At 42.9% G+C, this 12,263-nt stretch overlaps 1 protein-coding gene across 5 annotated transcripts in view; it reads left to right on the forward strand.

Annotated features, from left to right (window-relative positions):
* Positions 1-107: 107 nt before the first annotated feature.
* The window catches only part of ASH1L (ASH1 like histone lysine methyltransferase), a 154,342-nt gene continuing 142,186 nt past the window's right edge, over positions 108-12,263 (forward strand). For 2 of the 5 annotated variants that reach the window (XR_005591038.1, XM_039512678.1), the window contains exon 1: positions 108-313. The gene's annotated coding sequence lies outside the window, so the exon portion shown is untranslated. The remainder of the gene's footprint in view (positions 314-12,263) is intronic. The other 3 variants (XM_039512676.1, XM_039512677.1, XM_039512673.1) reach the window with 2 other exon arrangements.

Below are 12,263 nucleotides of genomic sequence, written 5' to 3' on the forward strand. Positions count from 1 at the left end.
CAGCAGGTTAAACCCGCCCTCAGCCCGGGAAGGGAATGGGATCTGCAGAGGAGGCGGGGCCGAGCAAACCAGGAGGTGTGTCTGCTGGGGGCGTGGACAGACGCGAAGAGGGTGGGGCACGAGGCGCTCGCTCGCGCTGAGGCAGGAGCTGCCGCCGCCGCCATTTTGGTTTCGCTGCTTCGGCTCTCTGAGAAGGGGCTGAAGCGGCGGCGGGCTAGTCCGGGTCCCGCCCTGGCCCCGTCCCTGAGGGCGGCCGGGAGGATGCGGCGCGGAGGAACGCGGCCCCGGCCTTGGCCGTATTGTCGCTGACACGGTGAGGAGGTGGTCGTGTCGGGCTGGGCCGGGCGGGGACCGGAGCCTCCACAGGCCCGGAGCCTGGGCAGGGGGTCCGCGTTAGGGGTACCGCCCCACCCTGTCCCCGATAAACATGGTGCTCAACAACACACGCGTGCGGCGCCCGGACCCTCACCAGCCCCTTCTCCTGGGCCTTGGATACGTACGGGGAATCCCTGACAGCCAGGCCCGTGCCTGGGGGCGGCGATTGGCGGGGGGGGCGGGATATCCCTGACAGCCGGGGCCCGTGCCTGCGGGGCGGCGATTGGCGGGGGGATCCCTGACAGCCGGGGCCCGTGCCTGCGGGGCGGGATATCCCTGACAGCCGGGGCCCGTGCCTGCGGGGCGGGATATCCCTGACAGCCGGGGCCCGTGCCTGCGGGGGCGGATATCCCTGACAGCCGGGGCCCGTGCCTGCGGGGGCGGGATATCCCTGACAGCCGGGGCCCGTGCCTGCGGGGCGGGATATCCCTGACAGCCGGGGCCCGTGCCCGCGGGGGGGGGGGGCGGGATAACCCTGACAGCCGGGGCCCGTGCCTGCGGGGGGGATATCCCTGACAGCCGGGGCCCGTGCCTGCGGGGCGGGATATCCCTGACAGCCGGGGCCCGTGCCTGCGGGGCGGCGATTGGCGGGGGGATCCCTGACAGCCGGGGCCCGTGCCTGCGGGGGGGGGCGGGATATCCCTGACAGCCGGGGCCCGTGCCTGGGGGCGGCGATTGGCGGGGGGGATCCCTGACAGCTAGGCCTGTGTGGGGGCGGAGAAGAGGCGTGGGGATCCCTGACAGCCGGGGCCCGTGCCTGCGGGGGGGGCGGGATATCCCTGACAGCCGGGGCCCGGGCCTGCGGGGCGATATCCCTGGCAGCCGGGGCCCGGGCCTGCGGGGGAGATTATCCCTGGCAGCCGGGGCCCGGGCCTGCGGGGGGGATTATCCCTGGCAGCCGGGGCCCTTGTCCGCTGGGGGCTGGGGAGGGGGCAATATCCCTGATAGCGATGGTCTTTTCCTGAGGGGGAGGGTAATCCCTGACAGCTGGGGCCTGTGCCTGCTGGGGGGATGGGTATCCCTGGCAGCCGGGGCCCCTGCCAGGGGGAGGGGTATCCCTGGCAGCCGGGGCCCCTGCCTGGAGGGGGGTGGGGGGAGAATATCCCTGACAGCTGAGGTCCCATGCCTAGGAGGGTGGATATCCTGATAGGTGGGTCCTGTGGGCGTGCCTGGTAGGTGAGAGAGATTCCTGACAGCTGGGGTAGTGCTTTGAGGGGATGAGGGAGATCCCTGACATCCATGCCTGAATCTTGGGGTGGGTGAGGAGGTCATCCCAGACTGCCAGTCCTGTACCTTGAGGGGGGGATCCCTGACAGCCAGCCTCACCCCCAGTGCATTGTGGGAAGGGGGAGATCCCTGAGAGCCAGGCCCTGTGCCCTGAGAGAGGAGACTCCATCACAACCTGGCTTGTGTGTTAGGAAGCAGGGAGTTCTTTAGTAATCAGGCTTGTGTGAGAACATTTAGGACAATTAGCTCTTCCTATGGCCGTTCAGTTTAATTAGGAGCCCTTTGGTAGTAGGGGTGGAAAGCAAGTGCCTTTCACAGAAATGCCCACAACCACATGTTTTTATTGGGGATGGATCAGTAGTCAGATTCAGAGTCATCCAGTTCTTCTCATCTGTTCTGTATCCTCATTGCATTAGTCTGACTCTTCCTGGAGGCATGACCTTTGATTGGGAAATGCTGTGTTTGGAGTATGTGGGGGAGTGAAATCCCTGATGGGTCTGTATTTGCAGGGGAGATCCCTTACAGGCCTGTGTTTAGGGTGGGGGTGAGGAATCCTTGATAGGTCTATGTTTGGAGGGATCGGGGATCATTGACTTTCAGTATGTCTATACTGTAGCTCAGAGCAAGCCTCCCAGCCTAGGAAGACACGTTTTCGCTAGCAGAGCTTGAGCTAGTGCACGAAAAATAGCAGTGTGGATGTTGTGGTTTGGGCTCTCAACCCCATCTGACCCCATAGACTTGAGAGCCTAAACTCCAGCTCGAGCTACAACATCCACACTGCTATTTGCATGCTAGCTCAAGTCCTGCTAGCACAAGTATGTCTAAGTGTGTCTACCTGGGCTGGGAGGCTTGCTCCCAGCAGCTGTGTAGAAATACCCCTTGAGGCCTGTGAGGAGTCTTGATAAGGCCTATATTTGGGAGTCATGTTTGGGAGGAAAGGGATCACTGATGATGTTCCTGACTCTGGGTGAAGGGTGGGTGTGGGGAACCTCGGTCAGTCAGTTCCATAAGTGCTGAGGGGGTGGGTCCATGACAGCGCCATATATCTGCATCCGACGAAGTGGGTATTCACCCACGAAAGCTCATGCTCCAATACGTCTGTTAGTCTATAAGGTGCCACAGGACTCTTTGCTGCTTTTCCATATATCTGTGTGTTTCTGTGGAGAGAAATCCCTGGACCAGCCTGTGTCAAAAGGGATAAGAGAGATGGCTACCTGACATTCTAGCCTGTGTTTAGGTTGGCAGGATTAATCCCAGGCAATCTGTTCTATTTGGGTTGACAAGAGGAACCCCTGAAAGCCAGCCTGTGTTTGGGAAAGGGAAGGTTCCCAGCAAGATTGTGGTTGCGGGGAAGGGGCAGGAAATCCTCCGACATTTCAGCCAGTGTTTAGATGGGGATGTCCCCTCCTTAAGCCTGTGGTTGGTGGCCAGGGAAACCCTAACAGTTTATCCTGTGTTTTAGACGGAGATGTGAGGGTATTTCTGACAAACTGATTTTATATTTGGGATTGGTAAACTCATACATTTTATGGATAGAAGACATCATTTGATCATCTAGCCTGAATTCTTGCATAACATAGAATGGGACTGGGGGAATCACTGACAGTCTTGCCTGTGTTTGAGGGACAAGGTTCTCTGAAAGTAGGATATTTGGATGCCAAGGATCCCTGATGGTTGTGCCTGTATTTGAACATGGAAGAGAATTCCTGCCAATCAGTTTTGTGTTGGAGATGGGTATTTCTGTTGGGAAGCCCTGTGTTGTTTCAAGTGTAAGATCACTAGCAGAGATGTCTGTGCTTTGGGCAAGGGAGATGGAAATCCTGCCAGGCCAGGGCGAGGTGTGGAATACTTGACTTTGTGCATTGTATTTGAGATGCAGAGAGCGGGATCCTGACAGTAGGACATGTGTTTGAAGGGGACTGGGTGGCAGACTGATAGGCAAAGCTCATGCCTTAGAAACTCAACTTGCACTGGAGGTAGACTTAGTCTATGAACTCTCCTGCAGTAGATAAAGTGACCACAGAACTCCATGCACAACCCATCTTAGGCCTGGCTTTCCCTCAATAAGCTTTTTGTGCACAGAGAGACAGGCTCACAACACGTACATTTAAAAAAATGAATTGATCTGACTATTTCTCCTGTTGGAAAGTGCGTGGGAGAGAGATTTTCTCTTTTTAAATATTTGAGCTGCTCAGGTACAATGGTGATAGGGCAGTGTAAGTAACTAGGAGATCCATGAGGATCAAGCCTGTGTTTGGAGAAGGGATGACTGTTCATGGTCAGGCCTATATTTGAACATGGGTGAATAGGGGAATCAGGAGTCAGGAAATATTGTGATTTGGAGGTTGATTCCCTAACAGTTCATAGATTCCAAGCCCAGAAGGAACCATTGTGATAATCTAGTCTGACCTGCTATATAACACAGGCCATAGAACTTTCCCAAAATGATGCCTAACCATATCCTTTAGAAAAAGTCTTGTTTTAAAAAGTGTCAGTGATGGAAACTCTACCACCATGCTTGATAAGTTGTTCCAATGGTTAATTACTCTTACTGTTAAAAATGTATGCCCTATTTTCAGCCTAAGTTTAGCTTCTACTTCCAACCCTTGGATCATGTTATACCTTTCTCTGCTAGATTCACGAGCCCATTATCAAATATTTTTTCCCCATGTAGGTACTTATAGACTGTAATCAGGTCACCTTCTCTTTCTTAAGCCAAATAGATTGAGCTTCTTGAGACTACCACTGTAAGTCATGTTTTCTAATCCTTTAATCATTCTCCTGGCTCTTCTCTGAACCCTCTCCAGTTGATCAACATCCTTCTTGAGTTGTGGACACCAGAACTGGACATAGTATTCTAGCAGTGGTTGTACCAGTGCCAAACACAGAGGTAAAATAACTGCAGCTGAGTTGAGGACAAGACATGGAAAATCACAGAAAAGTAATAATGGACCTTTATTAATAGCAGCAGTTTGGAAAAGCCAGAGTAGACCTGTTTGTTTAAGAAAAAATTGCTGGAATGATATATAAATGCTCCAGTATTGTTATGCCTACTAATTTTTTTGATAACCAGACATTTTGCTGCAACTATATTACATTCATTTAAAAAATAAAAAGTGACCGGTACAATATAAAATTCAGAAGACTAACAGTTTTAACACAACTGCTATAGAAAGTCCAAGTCCAGTCACTTTAGCCTTTTACATTGTACAGGCATTTAATGTTAGTGCAGTACTAATTGCATACTCAAAATGTATGCAAAATTGTGCACTGTGCAAAGTAAGCTAATAAAAATCAAAAGTGCGGTAGGAGCCTAATATTGCAGGATCCACAATATCACAAATGAAATAGGTTATTAATTATGACAACTGATTTTGACATTCCACTCAGAATCATCCCATCAAGTTTCAATAACACTAACTAGATCAAATTTATGCTCATAAATGAACAATTCCGTTTCCTCTTGTTTGTTGCCCAGGCTCCTAGCTTTGGTTTATAGGCAACTAAATAATTTCTTCTCTTCATGTCCTTAGGTTCCTTGATTAATTAAGTTCTCATCATCTCAATTGTTGTTCTAAGTGCTCATATCTTCCCTCGTTTTGCCCTCCCTCTTTGTTATTAGTTTAACTACTCTACTCTAGACAGCCTGTCCCCAAGAAGACTGGTCCCCCTTCTACTGAGTTGGAGGCCATCCAAACTATACATCTGTCTGTCAGCATAGAAGGTGGACCAATATTTCACAAACCCTCCACCCTGCATCACTCACTTAGCCAGTGATTCTCTTTCAGAATCTTCTGCCTTCTGTATTCCTTTGCTCATGGGACAAGAGGGATCACAGAGAAGTTAATTTGGACATGCTTCTTCAGTATGCTTCCGAGTTCCCTGAAGTCATCTGCTATGTGCAAGATAACCCATCATGCAGCTAAACCTGTGTTTGAACAAGTGGGAAGGGATCTTAGTCTGTTGGGCCTATTTGGCAAGGGGATTTTACTCATGTTTGTGAAGGAGTAGGAGCATGTTAACCTAGTGGATTGTTTTATTTTGAAGGGCTGGAGTTCTTACTTTCTTGCATAGAGGCAGATTTTATGGGACTTTTTGTGGGGAACTGCTCAATAGTATGGTCAGCAATTTGTTGGTGGAGTTGAGATAGGCCCTTTGACAGCGGAACCTGTATTTAACAGGGTTGAGGGGCTCTGTGGTTTCTCCTAAGTTATGTGGGAATTCTTGGGATGGATGAGCCACAGAATGGACCACAGCTGCATGTTTTAATGGGAAAATGCACTATCTGTTAGTGGTCAGTTTAAATGTCCCTTTCGTTATTCTTCAAATGAATCCCCTTTGTTCATGATGGGGATGGATCATGATGATTACCTGTTCTGTTCATTCCCTCTGAAGCACCTAGGATTGGCCACTATTGAAAGACAGGATACTGGGTTAGATGTATCATTGGTCTGACCCAGTATGGCTGTTCTTATGTGATGGTTATAGATCTATATAGTAATCTAGTCTTTACTCTTATCTATAATCTTTTATTTACTCATTGGACACTTTATCTGGACATTTCAGATTCCACAGAGAATTCACCTTGCCTTTTTGGTAGCCATGGAAGGGAAAAGGGGCTGTTGCTTGTATTATTTCTGGGACAGTCTGTTATTGTACATGAATCTGGGCCCATGGTATGTGGATGAGGTGAATGAAGTTCTTTGGAGCAGGATTGTCTCTTACTCTGTGTTTAGATGGTACTAGGAGTAAAGAAATGCCAGTGTTAGGGTTGCTCATGCAATCTTAACTTTGCCCCCTTTGTAAAGCATGTATTACAACACAGGCCAGAATCTTCAAATCTAAATATTAGGCTCTTAAATCATAGTTGGACACCTAAATAGAACTGGCCTGATTTTTAGAAGTGCTTTCTACACTAGTTGCACCTTATAGCCTCTTCCACTGTGTGTTACTCTGTCAGATAGACAAGCAATAAGTCATTTATATACAATACGTGTAGTGAATAAGGGAAGGGTTCCTGTGGAAACATTCAAAATATCATTTCAAGTATGCTGTTTCAGTAGAGGTTAGATTTATTTCTCCAGATCAATTTTGTTATAACAAAATTCAGATTACTTTATAAGGTAACTAAACAGTAAAGAGTAACAGGTAAGCCAAACAGCACTTGTTTTGAACTTCCTTAATAATACTACAACAAATATTCTAATCTCTCTTCTTATGCAGTGAATTTCTTCCACAGTCTAGCAAGAAGTGAAGAGCGCAGAAACCAGGAACCTTCTCTAGTAGATATTAGTATAGAAAAATTAGTAGAATGATTAATTCCTAGTGTTTTGTTTTTTAAACTTATGCTTTTTAAAAAACACATTAGTTTTTCTAAGATGTAAATGCAAGAAAAAGGCTCTTTAGTGGTAGGGTTTTTTTCCCAGTTTTAAAGACAAATTTATTCCAAAATTTTTATATTTCAGTTCTACTTGATTTCCTCCTGAGAGCCAACAGTTGTCTAAAAATCACTTAATCTAACATTAATACTGAACAGCAAAATGCATTTAGTTATGCTTTATAAAAAGGAAGACGTTCTCATTATTTGTTAGTTGCTGAACTGAAACTGTTATGAGTTTGTAGAAAGTAGTTTAAACAATTGACATGCCACAGGGCCATTGATACAAAGCATGATGCTGTTACAATTATGGAAAATTAAATGTAATATATTGTTCCAGAACTTCAGTGCTGTTAAGTAGACATTAATATGAGGTGGAATGTAGACTGCATGTTTTGCCCCACAGTTGGAGAGAGGCAGAATTACACCATTATGAGCCTGATTCTCTTATCCTAACCTGGTAATGCTGATCTTGTAGCTGGTGAAAGTTTGGTAAATTTATCCTCTAGCATAACACCTTTAGAAAACAAAACTTGCATCTTTGTTCCTAAATTCCATATTGCAATCCTAGTTCTTGTTCAGCATAACTAAAGGCATTCTCTTTGCAGTATAGAGAGAATTCAAAATGAAATATTGATTTACTATCTCTGGTACCATATCCTTCATAAAGCAGGGCGTAAATAATAAAGCTCAAATTAAGGTAGTAAATATATATCAATAATTAAAGGATGGTGAGAGAACTTAACAAGTTGTATTTTTAAAAAAAAGTTATCAGGGAAATTAAAGTAACACTTTTTTTAATTAAAAATTGGAAACACAAAGGTAAGGTAGCCCAAAGACCCTTAAATCTGCTCTCATATTCTTCTGCCCACTCTCTAGAGCCCAATGGCATGAGACAGTCTTATGTTTTCACTCTGTACATCTTCGTCATCTATAAGCCTGAACTCTCATTAGACATTCTAATATGTGCATCACCCACTACATGTGACACCTATAAAAACATGTTATACTCTGTAATGCATCCTTACTTGACAAGACAGTGAAATTAACATTTCGGCCCTTATATTTCATATATACACCATAGACCTATCCAACCCTCATTCTAGTATAATATTTAACTCCTATAGCATTTCTCATCTGTAGACTATATACATGTACCTGTTTTACAGATGGGGAAACTGAATCAGAGAGGTAAAATTTCTTGCTGAAGGTCACATAGCAGGTCATTGGCACAACCAAAAAGAATACAGTTCAGGATCTCCTGGCTTCCAGTTCAGTGATCTAGCCACTGTTTCACACTGCTTCCTACAAACTAGTTAATGCGCTTGAATAGGTAGTGTTCTGTACCCTGTTGAAAGACAAATTCTTAATAGAGAGGGCCATGAAGGAGAATCTCAATGGATAAAAGTCCCATATAATAAGAATAGAAACATAATAGTGGGGGTATAAGAGCTGGCTTCTGGATCGGAATAGTGACAGTGACAAGAATGTTGAAAGGGATTGGAGGAGGTAACAAAATCTACAGTAATGTCTGGTGACTTGAACCATCCAGTAATAAATTAATTGAACAATGTAGTTGAAAGCTTCAGAATACTATAAGCTATTCCTTTCTGAAGTAAGAGGTTATCTTTGCTTCTTTTTTATAAAGTAAAAATTCCATAAACTCACATATAAAATCACAAACTACTACCCTAGAACAAAAATAGAAAGGAACAGGTGAGAAACAGTATGATTAAATGACAAGGTATAAAAGTCTTAAACAATTATCATGATTATGGACCATAAGTCAGCATTCATCGCTCTGGTTTAACATAGTCATGTTGGGCATACCAGATTAATATATTTACTGTTGCTATTTACTTATTGTATTATGGATGTACACAAAGGCCTTGATTAGGACGTCATTATGTTAGGTGGTGTGCAAACCCATAGGAAGGCACGTTCTCTGCTCTGAAAATGTTTACTGTCTGATTTGAAAAAAAGACTTCATAGTGAGTAGAGCGAACATTGGAAGAGAGAACATGGGTAATGTAGGTAACATCACATGGTTTCATCAGATAGTTACCTGCTGCACAACTTTATAGTTACAAATATTTGAACTTTTAAAATAAATAAATAAAAGCTATCCCCAATTGCCTTTCAACCATAGCTATCATTGATTGATTGGTTTTCTTGTAGGGGTCACAGTAGAGGTGGGTATTAAAAAGGGACTTGAAAGAAGAGAGGGTAATGGTCTTGTGGATTCATTGATGAACAGGGTAGATCGATTTAAAGAATTGATTTTAATCATGATTTAAGTCAGCAAACAGGAAACCTTGATTTAAATCATCATGTTTTGCATTTGCACTTTTTAATTATTTTCCTAATGAAATGTCTCATAGGTTGGTAACCATTAAAACATGTTCATCTGAAACTAAATATAACCATTAGTTTACAGGTTTCAGAGTAGCAGCCATGTTAGTCTGTATCCGCAAAAAAAACAGGAGTACTTGTGGCACCTTAAAGACTAACAAATTTATTTTAGAAGTGAGCTGCAGCTCACGAAAGCTCATGCCAAAATAAATTCATTAGTTTACACTAATTTCTGTGCTTTGTTAACCAGAAGGAAACATGTATCTGAACATATTTAAGTGATTATATAGCTAAACATATGAGTTCTTAATTTTTACATTTTTATAATTAAAAATGGTGAATTATGCATTTCTTATTTGCTAGATGTTTAATAATTTTTTCTCATGACTTATGTCAAACTCTACTTGGATGAAAATTGGAATTCAATTAAAAATTGCACAAAAACAGCTTTTTAAATTTATAAGTTAAATAAAACTACCTCAAATATGCTGGAGACATAAGAAGAAAAATGTATCAAAATGTATTTATCCTTTAAACCTAACAGATTTATTAAACAAAGAAAGTGTTATTTGTAGTTAGAGAATTGCACTGATTGTTTATGGTTACCTGTGTCTTTGAATGTTTTTAGAATTAGTAGATTTCATTCTGACACTTCGTGTTTATTCATAGAAAGAGGAAAACAAGCTTCCTGCTTTTCCAGCTTCTACTTGGTTTCTTAACTTTGAATGAACTAGTTATAACTGAACTGGTTGAATAAACTGAAATGAAGAAAATATTCTTTGCGCATGCAGAAAAGGCTATTGCCAACAAAAGTAGGTTTAACACTTCAACAAACTCAGGTTCCAGGTGCTTAGCCAGTGATTTCCAGCTAGATAGTTCAGCGGTTTGACTTTCTTTAAAACTTTAGCACCAAATGTGCTCTGCTTAATATTTTTTATTTAATTTGAATGATTTTAATAATTGTAATAAGTTTAGGTCTTAACATAGGTTGACATTTCAAATTAATTTTAAATAGAAGCATTTTTAAAAAAGAAAAATGCACTTAATTAAAATAAAAAATTGCAATTTAAATTTTATAAAAATCTGCTTTTTAAAAAAATCACTGATTTTTTTAAAAAGCAGATTTTTATCAAATTTAAATTGCAATTTTTTATCCACCCTGTTCAGGGAGTGTTCTATGTGTAAGGAGCAGTGCAGAAGAAAGCATGGAGATATTAGCTGGAGAAGTGGACTAAAGGGCATATAAACTGGCATCATGAGGCAGAGAGGGGATACAGGAGCAGACCAGGATGCATTGGCAAAGTTTTATGTAGGGACTTGAAGGCAGTTACATGAATCTTGACTTTGAGGTGAAGAAGGGAGGCCATCACTGGGATTCAAATAAATGAAAACTTTGGTCAGATCAGGTTAGGCAAATCATCTTGCAAGGTGCATTTTGTATGAATTGCAGAGGAATTATGTGGATTTCAGGGAGGTCAAAGAGGAGTAGATTGCAGTAATGAAGGAAAACAATGAGTGATTAGATGAGTTTTTGCTATCTGAAAGGAATTAATGAGTAAATAATAGAACCTGGTATGTGTTCATAAGTGTTATCAATTTTGTGAACTTGTTTAGAACATAGTTATTAATTTCGTTGTTGCTAAATCAGGTTTCAGTCCATTTCTCCTTCAGCCTCTAAAGCTGAATGTGAACTTTACCCTGGTCTTGCCAATTGCAAGCTCAGTGTGAGTGAGCTTGATTCTTCCTACCCTTTTTTAAAAAAAAGTCTTGCTATTTTGAGTAAATGTGGAGCCAGATGTAGCAGCAAGAGACAAAGTGCTTATTCACATCCAGCTTAGTCTACAATACAGTAAGATTTCAATCACTTTAAAATGTGTTGATTCTTTTACAAGCTGGTGGATTCAACAAATTTCATTTGCAAGTAAACAGCTGTAAAGAGTTGGAGGTGTTTTGCATAGTGTTCGCTAGGAGACCAGAGGAGGAAAAAACACTTGGGTGGGCATAGATCCAAGAGGTGTGTATTACATGGAGTTTCCATAGCATTCCGTACTTTAACTCTAGATAGTGAAAATTCATGTGCTAGTTTAAATCTATTTATCCTCTCACCAAGTTTTTATTTGCCCATCAGTATGTAGAAAACATCCCTTTTGGAGGTGTAGTTTGGTCTTATGTCTTGAATATAGGGACTGGAGCCAGGAATTCCTGAGTTCTGATTCCATCTCTACTGTTGACTTGCTTTGTGTCCCTGGGCGAATCACAAGCACTGTGTCTACTTTCCCATCTGTAAAATGGGGATAATACTTATCCATTTACTTCCTGTGAGTGGTGTGAGGATTAATTAGTCAAATTGAAAGCATCTCTATCAGAAACTAGATTTTTTTTTTCAAATTAGACGGCCCTTTAAATAGCAGTTTAGAATTCAGAAAAAAAATACTAGGGTTTTCTGCTCCCCTGCTGATGTTTATAAGGATCTTTTCTGAAAGCCTGAGAGCAGCAACATCAAAGATGCCTTGTTTGGAAGAGGATTTGAGATTGAAAAGCTCTGGCTGGTAGGTGTTGGTTGGAGCAAAATATACTTTCTGCCTTTGTTTTAATAGTATCTCTAGATCAACTAGGATAAGATCATCCTTTGCAGGAGGATCTCCAGCTCTCATCAGCGATGGTTACAGCATGTCACCATGTTCAGCTGAGAGGTGTTTAGAGAGGTAAAATGGGAGATATTAATCATGGAGGCCAGTGCTTCAGGCATCACCAGCTCATCTGCAGCATCTGCCAGGAGCTTTCAGGTACTCAACATCAGTTGCAGGAAAGTTTGTGTGTTCAATACTGCAAGTCCTGGCTGATTTTCTTTAGGGTCAGTGAGAACACTAATGTTATCAATTTTCTTTGCAGATATAGCTTCATATATTGTAGTTGAGGATTTGCTAATCAG

Source organism: Mauremys reevesii, linkage group 24, assembly GCF_016161935.1.
Source record: "Mauremys reevesii isolate NIE-2019 linkage group 24, ASM1616193v1, whole genome shotgun sequence".
Taxonomy (NCBI): Eukaryota; Metazoa; Chordata; order Testudines; family Geoemydidae; genus Mauremys; species Mauremys reevesii.